Raw genomic sequence first — 15,438 nt, 5'->3', positions numbered from 1 at the left:
TGGGGGGGGGGGCATCTGGTGGCTCCTCCATAGTGATAACACCCATAGTTGAGAAGTATATAAAATACAATCGATCTCAACATTGTACCTGTAACTGTGCTTTCTAAATGAAGCCTATATATGATATGATTGTATAGTGTTGTAATCACAGTTGTGGTATTAGTTGCTGACCTATTCTCTTTTGATTTTATGTCATTCCACTTTTTATGATATTTCATACTAAATAAATTTCTAGTTTTCTACATCTTTTGGTATTGTGTGCCCTTAAAGCCCAATTTATTAGTTCCTTCTTTCTATATGCCGAAGTAGTTAAAGCCTCTCAGATACTGTTGAGTGCAGGAACGAGCCCTGCTGTGAAATATTGGATCAAAAATTTTAATTACGTACCCCTGTTAAACAGGGGCAGAAAATTTGGGCCTTAGGCGGTGGTGGTTGTGGTGGTGACACAACACTCTAAAGTGTCTCAGATACTCTTGTTGAGTGCAGGAATGAGCCCTGTTGTGAAATATTACAGCAACAAATTTAATTACACAACCCAGTGGTCTGTGGACAGGCGCACTCTGTGATTGGTTACAAAGCCTCCAGCAGCACTGAATGTGCGTTCATAAAGAACACTGGATGCAGGACAGGCTAGTAGCTCAATTGCATATTGTGTAAGCTCTGACCAGTGGTCTATTTTCAACACCCAGTAACCTAGTGGATTTTCTGTTGGAAAGCTCTCCAAGTGTGATCTTGCCCCTAGGTATTCCTGCACCATGTAATTCAGATGCTGGCGATGGTTACTGAAGCCAATCAGACCTTGGTGCTCGGACTGAAGAATTGTGTGAAGGCATCGGTCAGACAGACACCTTCTCCACCGCTCCTTCTGTGACTGACCAAAGCCTCAACACATTGTCCAGGACCAGGAAATTGTAACCTCCCAGGCTCTGGAAACGCAGTGCACATACCTTTCTGCGAGGCCTCCTGCAGATGTTTCATCCTTTGCTCCCTCTGCAAAGGCTGGATAAGTTCTGCAACCTTTCCCATGTAACGTGGATCAAGAAGGGTTGCTAGCCAGTAATGATCCCTCTCCTTGATACCACGAATCCTAGGGTCCTTTTGCAGGCTTTGCAGGATAAGGGAGGCCAAGCAGCGTAGGTTTGCTGAGGCATTCGATCCAGAGTCCTCTAGGTCACTGAGGATCACATGATCCGCAGCCACCTCCTCCCAGCCACGTACAAGTCCATGGGTTTCTGGGGACAGAAAACGATTCCTTGAAGACTGCTGCTGATGCTGAGTGCTAGGCTCCACCTCCATGCTGGCACAATCCTCCTCCTCTTCCTGTGTGATCAGCAGGCCCGCAGGGATACTATCTGGATGAAAGGGGTCTTGAGAGGTAAGGAAGTCCTCCTCTTCCTCCCGCTATTCTGCCTCAAGTGCCCTATCTATTAGAGGAGCAGTATCACTGTTACATGCACTGTCACTGCTCACCATCCTTGTGCTATCTTGGAGTGTCTTTGCTGATGGCGCTGGGATTGGCCAAAGCATTTGGGTCATAGTGCATGCTTTGGCCAATCATGATCCAGCAATGCACTGCGATCTTGCAGTGCATTGTGGGGCGTTCCACACTAGAATAAATTATGTTGTTGAACTATAAGAGATCATTCAGACAAACTGGGATAACACACTAGTTTATAATGTGGGACAGTTTGTTCAGATTTAAGATTTTGAGTGACGATATAGGACTTAATGATCTTTACAGAGAAACCTTGACAACTATTTAGGTTTATTGACAAGACTGTTCTTATGTCAATGATCCACTGTTTTGTGAGAAATATCCTCTTTACCTCCACCTTTTCTCCACGTTTCTTTCTCTCTCGATTTATCTCCTTACAATTTTCAGTTGTTTTATACAAAGATTTTCCTCTCTATTCTTTTTCACAAAGATGGCTATTTCTCACTCCAACATTGTCTCGTGAACTATACACAGCCTTATTTGCTTCTTCCCTTCTTATCATCCTGTCATCTAATACAATTCCTTTACATGTTATTATTCTGCATATGTTGACTTTATTGTTATAACTTTATTGTTATTTAGCCACTGTCATATTCCTTGTAAAATGCTTTCAATAAAAAGAATTTGATGGAAAGAGGCTTGCATGTATATATTCTAAATAAAACATCATTTATGCTGTCTGCTTTCATTTTGTTCTTGCATTTACATACAGAGTTTGTCAATCATGGTAATAGCTACCCACATGTCTGATTTCCTTGCTGATGGGTTATCTGTCTATTGTCTAATATAGGAAGGCTAATCTCTTGATAGTTGCCTTTAAGTTTATAGCTTTGTTACAAGTAGTATTTAAAAAAACTGCTGGTACAATAACAAATTATGGCCAAAATACACTATATATATATATATATATATATATATATATATATATATATATATATATATATATATATATATATATATATATATATATATATATATATATATATATTTATTAAAAAAAAAATCATCTTGTTATTGGTATTTTCTAAGAATACTGACAGATCAAAATGTACTCCAGAATACACATGACAAGATTTTGGGCTCATTTGCATCGGGTGCATTGAGCTGTATTAATCTACATTGACTAATGCAGGCTCAATGCAAGTACACGTAGAAAACATTTGTTCTCTATGTGCCCTGATCAAACCCTACATTTTCATTGATGTGCATTATGAAAAATAAAGCATATCAACATATCACTCCTTGCCAGCGCATGTCAGAGAACCACAACAGTTGAATTGTTTTTTTGTTAACTTTGAAAAAGAAAATGTAAGCACTGCAATGTGTTTTAGCAATGTGACACTACCCAATGCACACCAGAGGGCATGCATTATATAGACTATAATGCATTGTAGTAAACAGGCTCTTAACCACTTGCCGACTGCCGCACACACTTGTATGTCGACAGAATGGCACGGCTGGGCAAATGGGCGTATATATACGTCCCCTTTAATTTTCCGGGTGCATGGTCGTGACTGTGCCCACGGGACCTGTGGACTTGATGTCCGCCGGTGTCCCGTGATTGGGTCACACAACATCTCCCCGTTCTTCCTAGTGACATGTCACTGATCGTCTGTTCCCTGTCATCGGGAACAGCGATCAGTGACGTGTCACGGCAAGCCATGCCCCCTAACAGTTAGCAGCACTCCCTAGGTCACACTTAACCCCTTCAGTGCCCCCTACAGGTTAACCCCATTCACTGCCAGTGTAATTTTTACAGTAATCAGTGCATTTTTAAAGCATTGATCGCTGTAAAAATGACAATGGTTTCAAAATGGTGTCAAAGGTGTCCGATGTGTCCACCATAATGTCGTAGTCATGATAAAAATCGCTGATCGCCGCCATTACTAGTGAAAAAAAAATATTACTAAAAATGCCATAAAACTATCCCCTATTTTGTAGATGCTATAACTTTTGTGCAAATCAATCAATAAACACTTATTGCCTTTTTTTTACCAAAAATATGTAGAAGAATACATATCAGCCTAAACTGAGGAATTTTTTTTTTTTATATATATATATATATATGTTTTGGGGGTATTTATTATAGCAAAAAGTTAAAAATATTAAATTGTTTTCAAAATTTTCACTTTTTTTGTTTATAATGGAAAAACATTTAAATAACACAGAGGTGATCAAATACCACCAAAAGAAATAAAGCTCTATTTGTGGGAAAAAAAGGATGTAAATTTGTTTGGGAGCCACGTCGCATGACCACACAATTGTCAGTTAAAGCGACGCAGTGCTGGGACGGTTGGGGAGGGAGGAGTCTGGTAATGGTGCCAGGTAGGAGCATGCTGTGAGTTCCAGGACTCCAGCCCCTTAATGTGTTGAAGTTGGAACCTCTATTCTCCCGCTCCCGGCTGACTTGGAGTTGACTCGGCTGCTTCTAAAGGTACTAATTCCGTGTTGGGTCTGTCTGTTGAGAGATCCCGGGGGGTTGTGGAGAACCCCATACCCCCCCTACACCTCTTCCCCCGCTTGACTGAAGCCCCCCCTAGCCTCTCCTGGTGCGCTAGGTCCTTGTACCTGATCAGCTGAGGAGAGGGGAAGGACTTGCCTGTGCATGGCCTGGAGTAGGTGAAGCACCGAACGGCTGCTGGAGGGGAGAGTGGATGACTCTGGGAGCCATAGGAAGTAGCAGTAGGCAGGGGGGTGCTCCTGACAGTCTGAGTGAAGCGGGCGGAATAAGTGGGAGGGAGTGACGGAGCTGGCCGAGGACCGCAGCGTTTTGCTGAAGGCGACCGAAAATAGCCGAGAGAGAGCCGAGTAAAAATCAGACTGAAGGGAGCCAAAGCAGAGTGTCAGTGGAGTGGAGCCACATTATAAGGGGTAGGAGGAGTTGAAGAGAGGCCAAGGATGGGGAGTATGCCCGGGGAATAAATATCTTAATAGCCCTCTCCTCCACCTGCCTATTATAAAAGAGAAGCCCCCCCCATGGCGTTTTTTTTTTTTTAATATAAGGTTTTAATTATGTGATGAAATTTTTTTTTTCCTCTCCTCTCTTGTCCTCTGATAATTGTCCACCGTGAGTGAGAGACTGTTTGCGGTGGACTGTGTGTTTGGGTCGATAAATACCTCACTCTTGTTCGCTTTTTTGCGGCAACTTTTTATTCCTTTTTTTTTTGAGGATCCAGTTAGCAAGTCTGTTGCTTCTCCAATGCCTAAGCTAGGCACTCCATCAGACTATTTCAGATTCCTGTTTTCTGGGTGCTGAGTGTAACCACGGGAGAGGGCATGTAGGGGGTTTGTTTATGGGGAAGATAACCCTTTCTCCTTTCCGCCTTTTTGTTTTTTTTTCTTGCATGTTGCAAGCGAGAGCCTCTTTTTTGGGCATTGTCAAAATCTGATTGATATAGCTACGTAGGAGAGCTGTTAAAGTGAGTGTAAGAAACTCACCTACTTCAGATCTTAAGATTACTTTTTGGAGCTTGAGAACTTGCCCCCCCTTTTTTTTTATACTGTTCTGTAACGTATAACAAAAATTGGGTTCAAGGATACTTTAAGATATTCAACTACACCCTGAAGTGAAGACTAGGGGGCCAGGTAATGGGAGATAGGAAAAGGGAGAGAGTGGTGAGTACCTCCCCCAGTACATTGGCCCAGAACTGTTTTTTTTTTGTAGTTTTTTTTGTATTCTGTAGAACTTTTGAACCTGCACTATTCTTGTTGGATACAAATGGACTGATCTGAACTGATTTAAGAACAGCGTGTTACTGTAGAGAGACTGTTAGTTGATACAACAAAGGAAATTAAACTGCCACATAAATATTGCATTTGTGGGACTTTGAGAGAATATATTGCAGTCTGTAAAACCAAAACCAAAGAAAACAGTGAAAGGGACTGGGGGTATATCCTTCCCTTCTTTTTCCTTTTTTTTGGGTGATGATAGGCAGTATGAGGGGAAGATCAGGTAGAGGAGGAGCAGTGGCAAAGTCACCCCGTTCAAGTCTAAGCCCTGGCCCCATGACTAAATATGTGACACTTGGAGTAAGTGGGAGTAACCAGGCCATAGAAAAACAACAGAATACCAAAGGGTGGCAAAACAAAGTAAAGGAGAAAAAAGAGAAAAAGACTCAGAATAAAATAGCCCCAGAAATAAGTACACATTTAGACTCTCGTGAAGAAATAGAGGTTGAAATAGAAGGGGAGATAGGAAAAGAAAAGGAACAACTCCCAATGAAATGTGATATGGAAAATATATTTGCAGTATTGGAGAAGTCGTTGAAGAGCTTGAAAAGCTCTTTGAAAAAAGAAATAGCCATAATCCATAACAATGTGGGGCACTTACTCACGAGAGTGGAAAAGGTGGAAAACAAAGCAGATTACCATACAACTATAATAAAGGAATTAAAAGGAGAAAAAAGAACTTTAAGAACAGAACAGCGAGAACAAGCATATAGACTGGAAGAACAGGAAAATAAGAATAGGAGAAAGAATTTGCGAATAAGAGGACACCCTGAAAACTCTCAGAGAGAAGACTTGACAGAAATAATGGGGAAAATATTCAACCCATTATTGGGAAAGCAAGAAGCAAATCGTATAAAATTTGAAGGAGTCTATAGATTAAGGAGACCCGTGGGAATCCCAGCAGAAAATCCAAGGGACATAGATTCGAGAAACTAGAGGAAAAAAATCAAGTTTGGAGAAGTATGAAGGGAAAGCCCCCAAAAGAATATGAAGAAAAACGATTACAAATTTTCCCCGATCTATCGCAACATACTCTAAGAAGAAGACGGATGTTAAAACCTCTGCTAAAAACTCTACAAGAACATGAGATCCAATACAATTGGGGGTTCCCCGCATGCCTGATTGGCAGGAAAAATGGATTTACAGTAAAACTCAGTTTGTGGAAGAAGCACAGGAGTTCTGTTAAAAATTGTAAATCCCAGTGCCAGAGGCTCTAAGGGGAAGAAATGTCAGATTAGAAGAGGAAATACAGGACAATGAACACTGGCACTTGGTCTCCAGGAGGAAGACATAATGGGGGAAAAGTAAAAGTAAAAGTTGTTGCTTTTTTTTTTCTTCAGGAGGAGTAATGAGGGTGGGAGGTAGGAAGAATAGAATAGAAACAGACATTAAAGGAATAAAAGGGGGTGGGAGACCTGGACTTCCGGAGAGCTCTTGAGCCATCTCCCTATATACAAAGGAGGTAAGCAATAGTGCCAGACAGTATGCCACCTCGGCGTAACTTAGCAGGTAGGCCAGGAAGGGTCATAGAAATCTGCTGAAAGACCATGGGTCTAGACCATCTGAAGAGTGGGAGGGAAATGGGTAGGATTGGGGGGTGGGGGTAGGATATAGTGGGGAAAAACCGGGAGAAAAAAATAATGGTTTATCAAAAAAAAAGTAGAAAAGAAAAATAATTTCCAGTTGATCTCCTGTCTCCAGAGGTGGGGGGAGGGAGAGACCCCTTGTGCATAATGGAGCCTGGGGTCTCTTCATCCCTGTATAAAGGGAAGAAAGGAAGAAAGGAGGAAAGGAAAAAAGAAGAATGGATTTGATAACATTTATAACGTACAATGTTAGAGGGTTAAACTCTCCACAGAAGCGACATATGGTGCTACAGGAAATAGAAAGAATAGGTGCAGAAATAATATTCTTACAAGAAACCCATCTGGTACTAGACGCCAACATTAAATTATATTCCAGGAAGATTCCTACATGGTATTACGGAGACTCCCCTACAAAAAGGGCAAAAGGGTGGCAATTGGTTTTGGAAATAACGTTGGCTTCGAGATTGAGGATAGAAAGGTTGATCCTGAAGGCAGATTCCTGTTCCTGAGAGGAACCATATCAGGCATAAAATATACCTTGGCAAATGTTTACTGTCCCAATAAGCATCCTAAGAAATATTTTCTAGGGATCTTAAAGGAATTTGGTGAATTCAAGAAAGGTTATTTAATACTGGCAGGAAATTTAAATTTTACTATGGACAGCAAATTAGACTCCACCTCTGGGGCTGTTCATATGGAAATAAAAATATTAAGAAGGGTAAAAGGAAAATTGTTTGAACATAAATTAGTAGACTTCTGGAGGATCCAACATCCTAGTGTAAAGTATTTTACATACCACTCAACAATACATGGAATGTACTCCAGACTGGACTACATATTGATCGAACATAGAGCACTGGACGTAGTTATGGAAACATCAATAGAAATAGCTACAATATCAGATCATGCCCCAGTGACAATTAATTTAAAATTAGGGAAGCGCCGGGGGAGAAGAGCATGGAGAATAAATGAAGATATAATTATAGATCAAGAAGTAGAGAATATTATAAAAATGGAAATTGACCAGTATTTCCTGACTGATGATACACCAGAAGTAAGCTCAGCAACAACCTGGGAAGCACATAAAGCCATGATAAAGGGGCCAATTGATAGCTATTGGGTCCAGGAAAAAGAAAGAAAGAGAAATTAATATGCAAAAAATCTTAAAAGAAATACATGACCTGGAACAAAAACATAAAAGAACTGTGGAAAAGGAAACCCAACGAGCCTTAATACTAAAAATGGAAATATTGAAAGATCTTATGGAACAGGAAACAATAAAGGAGTTTAATAGACTCAGAAAAGACAGATACAAAGAAGGAAATAAACCTGGAAAATACCTTACAAAAATGTTAAGGCGAAACAAGTCATTAAATTATATAGAGAAGATAAAGAATAGAAGAGGAGAAATGGTGAATAAAACAGCAGATATCGCAACGGCATTCCAAACATACTATAGTGCATCATACACAATTAGAAAGGAAGATACACATAAGGAGAAGAGGCAAGAAAAAATACAAGAATATTTAAAGAACGCAAAAATACCAAAAATACATGAAGAATGCCTGATAGCTTTGGAAGCAGTAATTACGCAGGAAGAAATTATAAGAGCATTGAAAGAAACACCTACAGGGAAAAATCCTGGACCAGATGGGTTCACTATCAAATACTATAAAAAAAATTCAGAGCCAGTTGATTCCGAGATTATGCGACTACTTTAACAAAATAGGAGAAGAAGAGGAAATGCGACCTGAATCTTTAATGGCCCATATCACTAAAATACTAAAACCTGGAAAAGACAAGTAGTATTTTACTACTGCAGGAAAACAAGAGTGGAAAGTCCCCAGTCTTACTCCTGTCAATAGACGCTGAGAAAGCATTTGACAGGGTAGACTGGGGATTTATGATGGACACGCTCCAACATCTGGGAATGGGACCTAAGATTAGACACTGGATACAAAATCTGTACAGTAGACCAGCGGCAATGCTCAAGGTAATGGTAAGATGTCAGTTCCCTTCGAAATGCATAATGGGACTAGACAAGGGTGCCCACTCTCGCCACTTCTATATGTATTAACGCTGGAACCTTTTCTGGCATCTTTGCGAAATAACCAAAATATAGAAGGGGCGAGAATAGGCGAAGAAGATCACAAGGTTTCCAACTTCAAAATAAATCCTATAAAAACAGACATTTTAAATATAGGGGTTTAGAAGAAAGAAGAACTTGTGCTGCAAAAACAATATGCATTTACGTGGGTAAGAGGAGAGTTGACTTATCTTGGGGTTAAACTGACATCTACAGTAGAGGGCCTGTACCTTGCTAACTATATCCCCCTGCTAAATTAGATAAAAACAGACCTAAAAAAAGAATATAACAAGACCACTTTCATGGCTAGGAAGGATAAATGCTTTCAAGATGGCTATCCTCCCAAAAATAACATACAAATTCCAGATGTTACCCATAGACATCCCACAGAGTTTTTTAAGACTATTAAAACCATGTTGATAAAATATATATGGAAAAAATAAAAAGCCAAGAGTAAATTTTGCAACATTAACAAGAGGAAAAAAACATGGAGGATTAGCATCACCAGATATAAATAGATATTAAAAGGCCACGATTATTGCACGAATGACAGAATGGGGAAATAAAGAGAAAGAGAAAGAGAAAAAATGGATTCGAATGGAAAATATATTAAGTAAAACAACACTGCACAAAAACGTTTGGATACCACAAAAATATAGAGTATGGGATGTGGATACGCACAGACTAACGAAACATGTTTTCAAAGTCTGGGATTTAATTTACAGACAGAATAAATGGATTTATAATTCACCTTTAATCTCACTTACGGAAACTATTTTTTTTATTCCAGGGAAAGGGTTTCGGTTGGCAAATAAAAGAGGGGCAGCACAAGTAAAGGACATCACAGAACACGGAAAGACTCTTGGAGAGAAAAGAAAAAAATAGGTGGGATATCAACAAATGGGAATATTTACAATTAAAACATCTGGTAAACTCAATACCCTCACCTATAAGAGATGAAAATGAATTAACAGCACTAGAAAAATGATGTTCTACACAAACCCCACTAAGGCATGTGATATCAAGAGTATATCGAATTCTGACAGAAACAGAGCTACAAGGAAAACCCTATTTTATAGAGAAGTGGGAAAAAGAAATAAACAAGAAATTTGAGGATCAACAAGTCGAAAGAATAATAGCATCCGTACATAACACTGCAACCAATATGAATACAATTGAAATGAACAAAAGACAAAACCCCATTGTGTTGGAGAGAATGTGGACAGATTGGAACAACTACACATATATGGTGGTACTGTCCAAAAATAAAGGAATACTGTCAGGAAATCCGGGATTAAGTGGAAGTAATAACTGGAGAAAAGATATCTAATAGCAAACAAGCATGTGTGTTTCACAAATCTATTTATAGGAAAACATTAGTTACACCATTGATAAATGCTGCAAAAGGACTAATACCAAAAAAAAGTGCAAAAAAAAACCAGATATAAAAGAATAGTTCGAAAGAGTGGAAAACTATAACAAAATGGACCTATGCAGTAGTGAAATGGGTCAACTCACAACATAGTTGGAGCCATTGTGTTCTCCCAGCGTAGCACCAGGAGAAGACGGTGATTATTATTAGTGACTATATAGGCCGCTAGCGTCAATCACAAGTAAAATCCGGCAACTTGGTTGTACCCAAGTTGATCGACCGATCAACTTGGTACATTCAGCCTCCCCGTACTCAGCAGGAGCAGGATTCGAACCATGTATGGCCTGCCTTAGTCACATGAACTTAAACACACAAATCAAATTTTAATTATGCATTCTCAGGCACACATACATCATGGACATTTTCAAATACTCACATGCACATGTCTATTGTTGCTTCAGTCATTCTTGTTCATATAAGCTTAGGATATTTAACGTATTCAATTAGAGACTTAAGATACTTAGCCTAATGCAAATTAATCTTCCAAAAAAACATTAAATCACAAACTCAAAATGCTATCAAATGCATGTCACTAGGAAAGATTCAAATTTTAATCTTTAACCACTCTGCAATTGTAATGAATGCAAATCTCTAAAGGAATGGAAGATGTTTCTGAATCAGCTACAACATATTATGTCAATCTGACCAAAGTTTATCTCTTCAATTTACCCTTCAGGAAGGCTAAATGTTTTACAGTTTAAATGGAATTGCATAACTTGAGGGAACTTGTTATTAGTTGTGTGTTCCTATGGATACATCTCACAGAACACAAAGAAAGAATCTTGCTTTTTTCATATTGCTAAAATAATATGTTTCTGTTGCTCTTTCACAGATCATTGCAAGCATTAGGTTGATTTTTCTCTACTGTTTTAATTAGTAGAGTTTTTATTTTTTATCATATACTTTTTATTCATTTTTTTTCTAGCTTTATATAAAAAAAATACATATACACATCTTGCCCCTATCCCTCCTCCTCCCGCTCCCTTCCCTCCCCCCACTCCCTCCCCATATTTCCACATACTTTCATCCACCCATTCACTCCTACCATTTATACCGTCACTGGATCACATTCCCTCTCCATCCACACCCGTTACGTTATCTAACCATTGTTTCCACATTCTCTCATGTTTCCCTATGCATCCCCTCTTACTGTATCTATATTTTTCCTTCCATGTTGTGTCATTTATGATGTTCACCTATTCTCCTCCACACGTCGGGGGGCTATTGCTTGACACTTCTGTGCAATTAACTTTCTTGCCTGAAACGGCATCTGATTATTGCAGTCTGTATATCTCCCATCTATTTCTCTCCAAATACTCCAATATATATGTCTTGATCTCTAGGTCTAGAGATGTGCCAAAAACAGAATTTATTTTATTAACAATTCCGCTCCAATATCTGTATAGTTTTGGGGCATCTCAAGGCCATGTGCACCAAGTCTCCCCTTAGATCTCCACATCTTGAGCATTTAGCAACTCATCTTATTCCAAACATAAACATCTTTAAAGGAGTATAATATGATCTATGTACCAGAAATAAGTGGGATACAATCTGTGAAGATGACAATGAGACCATAGGCCCCAATTTCAATATATAGCGTCATTGCTCCTCAGTTATGTGCCCAATACCCTCCTCTCATTTTCCCTTGCTCGGGAGCTTTACACCTCCCCCTATTTCTGCTTAAACTATATAACCATATATTTTGGAAATTCACCCCTTGGAGGTTCTATCATTGACCACCTTTCAGAGAGAAGACATCTCAACCACTCTAACGCCCTCCCCCTTAACAGTGCGTTCAAGGAGTGTCTGACTTGTAGGTACCTATAAAAGGACCAGTTTGGGAGAGCATATTCCTCCCTTAATTCTTAACCACTTGACACCCGCACGCCATCATATGACGTCCAAAACGGGGACCTGTTATCCTGGGTGGACATCATATGACGTCCTGGGCTTTGCGGGGGGATATCTCAATGATGCCTGCACCCGGAGGCATCATTGAGATATCATTTTTTAGCGGCGGCGATCCTGCGCACCGTAAAAACGATCATAGCGGCGGTTCCGCTAGATCGTTCTTACAGGCGGCGGGAGGGGACATCCCCCCCTCCCGCCGCCATCCGGTGCTTCTCCGGGCTCTCCCGTCCCACCGGGGGCCCGGAGAGATGATCGCCGTCCGCCGGATGTTTGCGATAGAGAAGACTGGTGACCAGATGGTCACCAGTCATCTCTATGACCGTCGGAGGCCCGGGCGCGATGTGATGACGTCACGCCCGGGTCCCCGTAAGTAAACAAACCGAAATTGCGGCTAGTTTGAATGAGATCTGTGAATTTTTTTTCACGATCTCATTCTTTCCAGCCTGGAGGAGAGATGTGAGGTCTTATTGACCCCGCATCTCTCCTTAAAGAGGACCTGTCACACACATTCCTATTACAAGTGATGTTTACATTCCTTGTAATAGGAATAAAAGCGATTGAAAAAAAAAAAAGTGTAAAAAATAAAGAAATATGTAAAATAAAAAATAAAAAATAATAATAAAAAAATTAAAATGCCCCTGTCCCCGGTAGCTCAAGCTCAGAAGCGTACGCACATGTAAGTCCCGCCCACGTATGTAAACGTCGTTCAAACCACACATGTGAGGTGTCGCCGCGTGCGTTAGAGCGTGTGCAACAATTCTAGCACTAGACCTCCTCTGTAACTCTAAACTGGCAACTTGTAAAAATTGTAGCCTATGGAGATTTTTAAGTAACAAAGTTTGACGCCATTCCATGAGTGTACGCAATTTTAAAGCGTGACATGTTAGGTATCTAGTTACTCGGCGTAACATCATCTTTCATATTTTACCAAAAAATTGGGCTAACGTTACTGTTTTGTTATTTTTTAATTTATGAAACCATTTTTTTTACAAAAAAAAGCCGTTTGAAAAATTATTGCGCAAATACGGTGCAAGATAAAAAGTTGCAATGACCGCCATTTTATTCCCTAGGGTGTCTGCTAAAAAAACATATATAATGTTTGGGGGTTCTGAGTAATTTTTTAGCAAAAGAATGATGATTTGTACATGTAGGAGAGAAGTGCCAGAATAGGCCCGGGAAGGAGGTGGGTTTTAAAGCCCGGTATTGAAGTGGTTAAAAAGATTTCAGTTTGCCTGCTCTATACAGCTGTGCCAAACAATGAATACTACCTCGTTCCTCTTTCTCTATTTTCCCCGTTGCCTTACGTTCTAAGTTTTTACTATCCCATAAAGCAGAGAATTCCGAAAACCCATTATACCCCCATAGGGCCTTGACAGTTTCCCAACTTTTTACAATTAGTTGCGCTGTTGTTACACTGAGGCCCCATACTCACGACCAAACATGTCTGCTGAAACTGGTCCGCGGACCAGTTTCAGCGGACATGTTCGTTCGTGTGTAGGCAGTAACGGACAGGATTCCAGCAAACATTCGTCGGCCAGACCGTTTTCCAACGAACAACTGTTTCCTGGTCTTGCTTTAAAACAGTCTGCTGGAATCGTGTCCGTCAGACATGTTCGGTCGTCTGTACACAAAAGCAGCGTACAAAAACCCCACGCATGCTCAGTCCAAATGAGGAGACGGGAGCGCTCGTTCAGGTAAAACTCGCGTTTGTTTGGGATATGGCACATTCGTCATTAGAAACCTTTTATTCTCGCAAAAGAACAATGTCTTAAAAAGGCGCACTAAACCACATTTTCTTGCCTCGTTTTATTCATTCTTCTCTTGCTAGAATAACCCCGTTCTCTTGCTGATGCAATTTCAATAGAGTTGTCCCATACTGAAATGTCACATTTCTTGCTTGTGATGTAATCCTTTAATAAGGTTTTCTATGCCAGACGTGTGTTTTGGTTGGTGGTCCTCCATAATTTATAGTAGTAATTTTTGTAAATGAATGTGCATCTATTTTTTTTTTTTTGTTCTTTCTAGTTATGTCACCATTTTGTTTAATATATTTTTACATGTTTTTTTTTTAAATTCTTTATTTTTTATTTTTTTTTGTGTTTCATTTGAGAATATTGAACCATGTTGGCACCCCAAATGTCCCCCCCCCCCCAAGGAGTGTGTCCTTTGTAAATGACCCATTGTATATTTATTAAAGGTTTGCTGCCTAATAATCCCCACAGTATAACTAACAAACAATAGACATGTTTTCAAATGAAAGCAAAAAGCCTTTTATTTAGGCAAATGTCATCTCAAAAAATAAACAGAACGGCAGCACTAGAATAGATAGCAAACTATATGCAAACTTGCATTTCCAACATGGTGAAGGATAAACTACCAAGCCTCAGGAGCCAAACCCAAAAATATGAAGCAGCAGCACAGAAACAAAGGAACCCAAACTGTGGTAGTCCAAACAATATGTCCTTTATGTGGAAGGAAATGGAAGGCAGAGAATCAACGTTTCCTCCTCTTTCCAGCCTTCCCTCCAGGCAGCCTTCCAGCGGATCTAACACGGGGTCTTGCAGGTGGGGTCGATGTGGCAGCAGGAGGATGGTGTTCCGCAAGCCGGGCCGGGTCACATAGCCCAGTGTCTGGGGTCAGCAGGCCCTTCTGCATCCACCAAAGGACCTGGTTCATCAGGGCCTTTGCCAGTCTTCTCTGGCCCTCCTCCCCTTCATTCAAATCGTGGGCCAATGAGGCACTGAAGGCCTCTGTGGGGTTGAGGGGGGCCCTCATGATGGCGCTTGCCTCCTGTATCATGCGGAGGCTTGCCTCCTCCACAGGCCTCAACTGCCTCCTTCGGCCTGATGGCCTCACCTGGGGGGGGAGAAGACTGGCTGGTGGTGGTTCTCCTGGCCTGGGGGACCTGCTGCAGGCCACTGGGCCCAGCCTCCTCCTGGCTGCCACTGACCCCGGCCTCCTCCTGGCTGCCACTGACCCCGGCCTCCTCCTGGCTGCCACTGACCCCGGCCTCCTCCTGGCTGACAGAGACGTGAGGATCTGCCACCTCCTGGCTGATCTCTTCTTCCTGTGTGCAAAAAAAAGGACATTTTTTACAATTTCGCTAAATAAAACCACACTCATTTTCATGTTTTTCGTTTAGTATTTTCTGTTCATTATTACTTGAATACACTCTACTTCTGACCCCTGCAGTTGTCAT

The sequence above is a fragment of the Rana temporaria genome, chromosome 2, assembly GCF_905171775.1.
Source record: "Rana temporaria chromosome 2, aRanTem1.1, whole genome shotgun sequence".
Classification (NCBI taxonomy): Eukaryota; Metazoa; Chordata; class Amphibia; order Anura; family Ranidae; genus Rana; species Rana temporaria.
Note: the sequence above shows the minus strand (reverse complement) of the source record.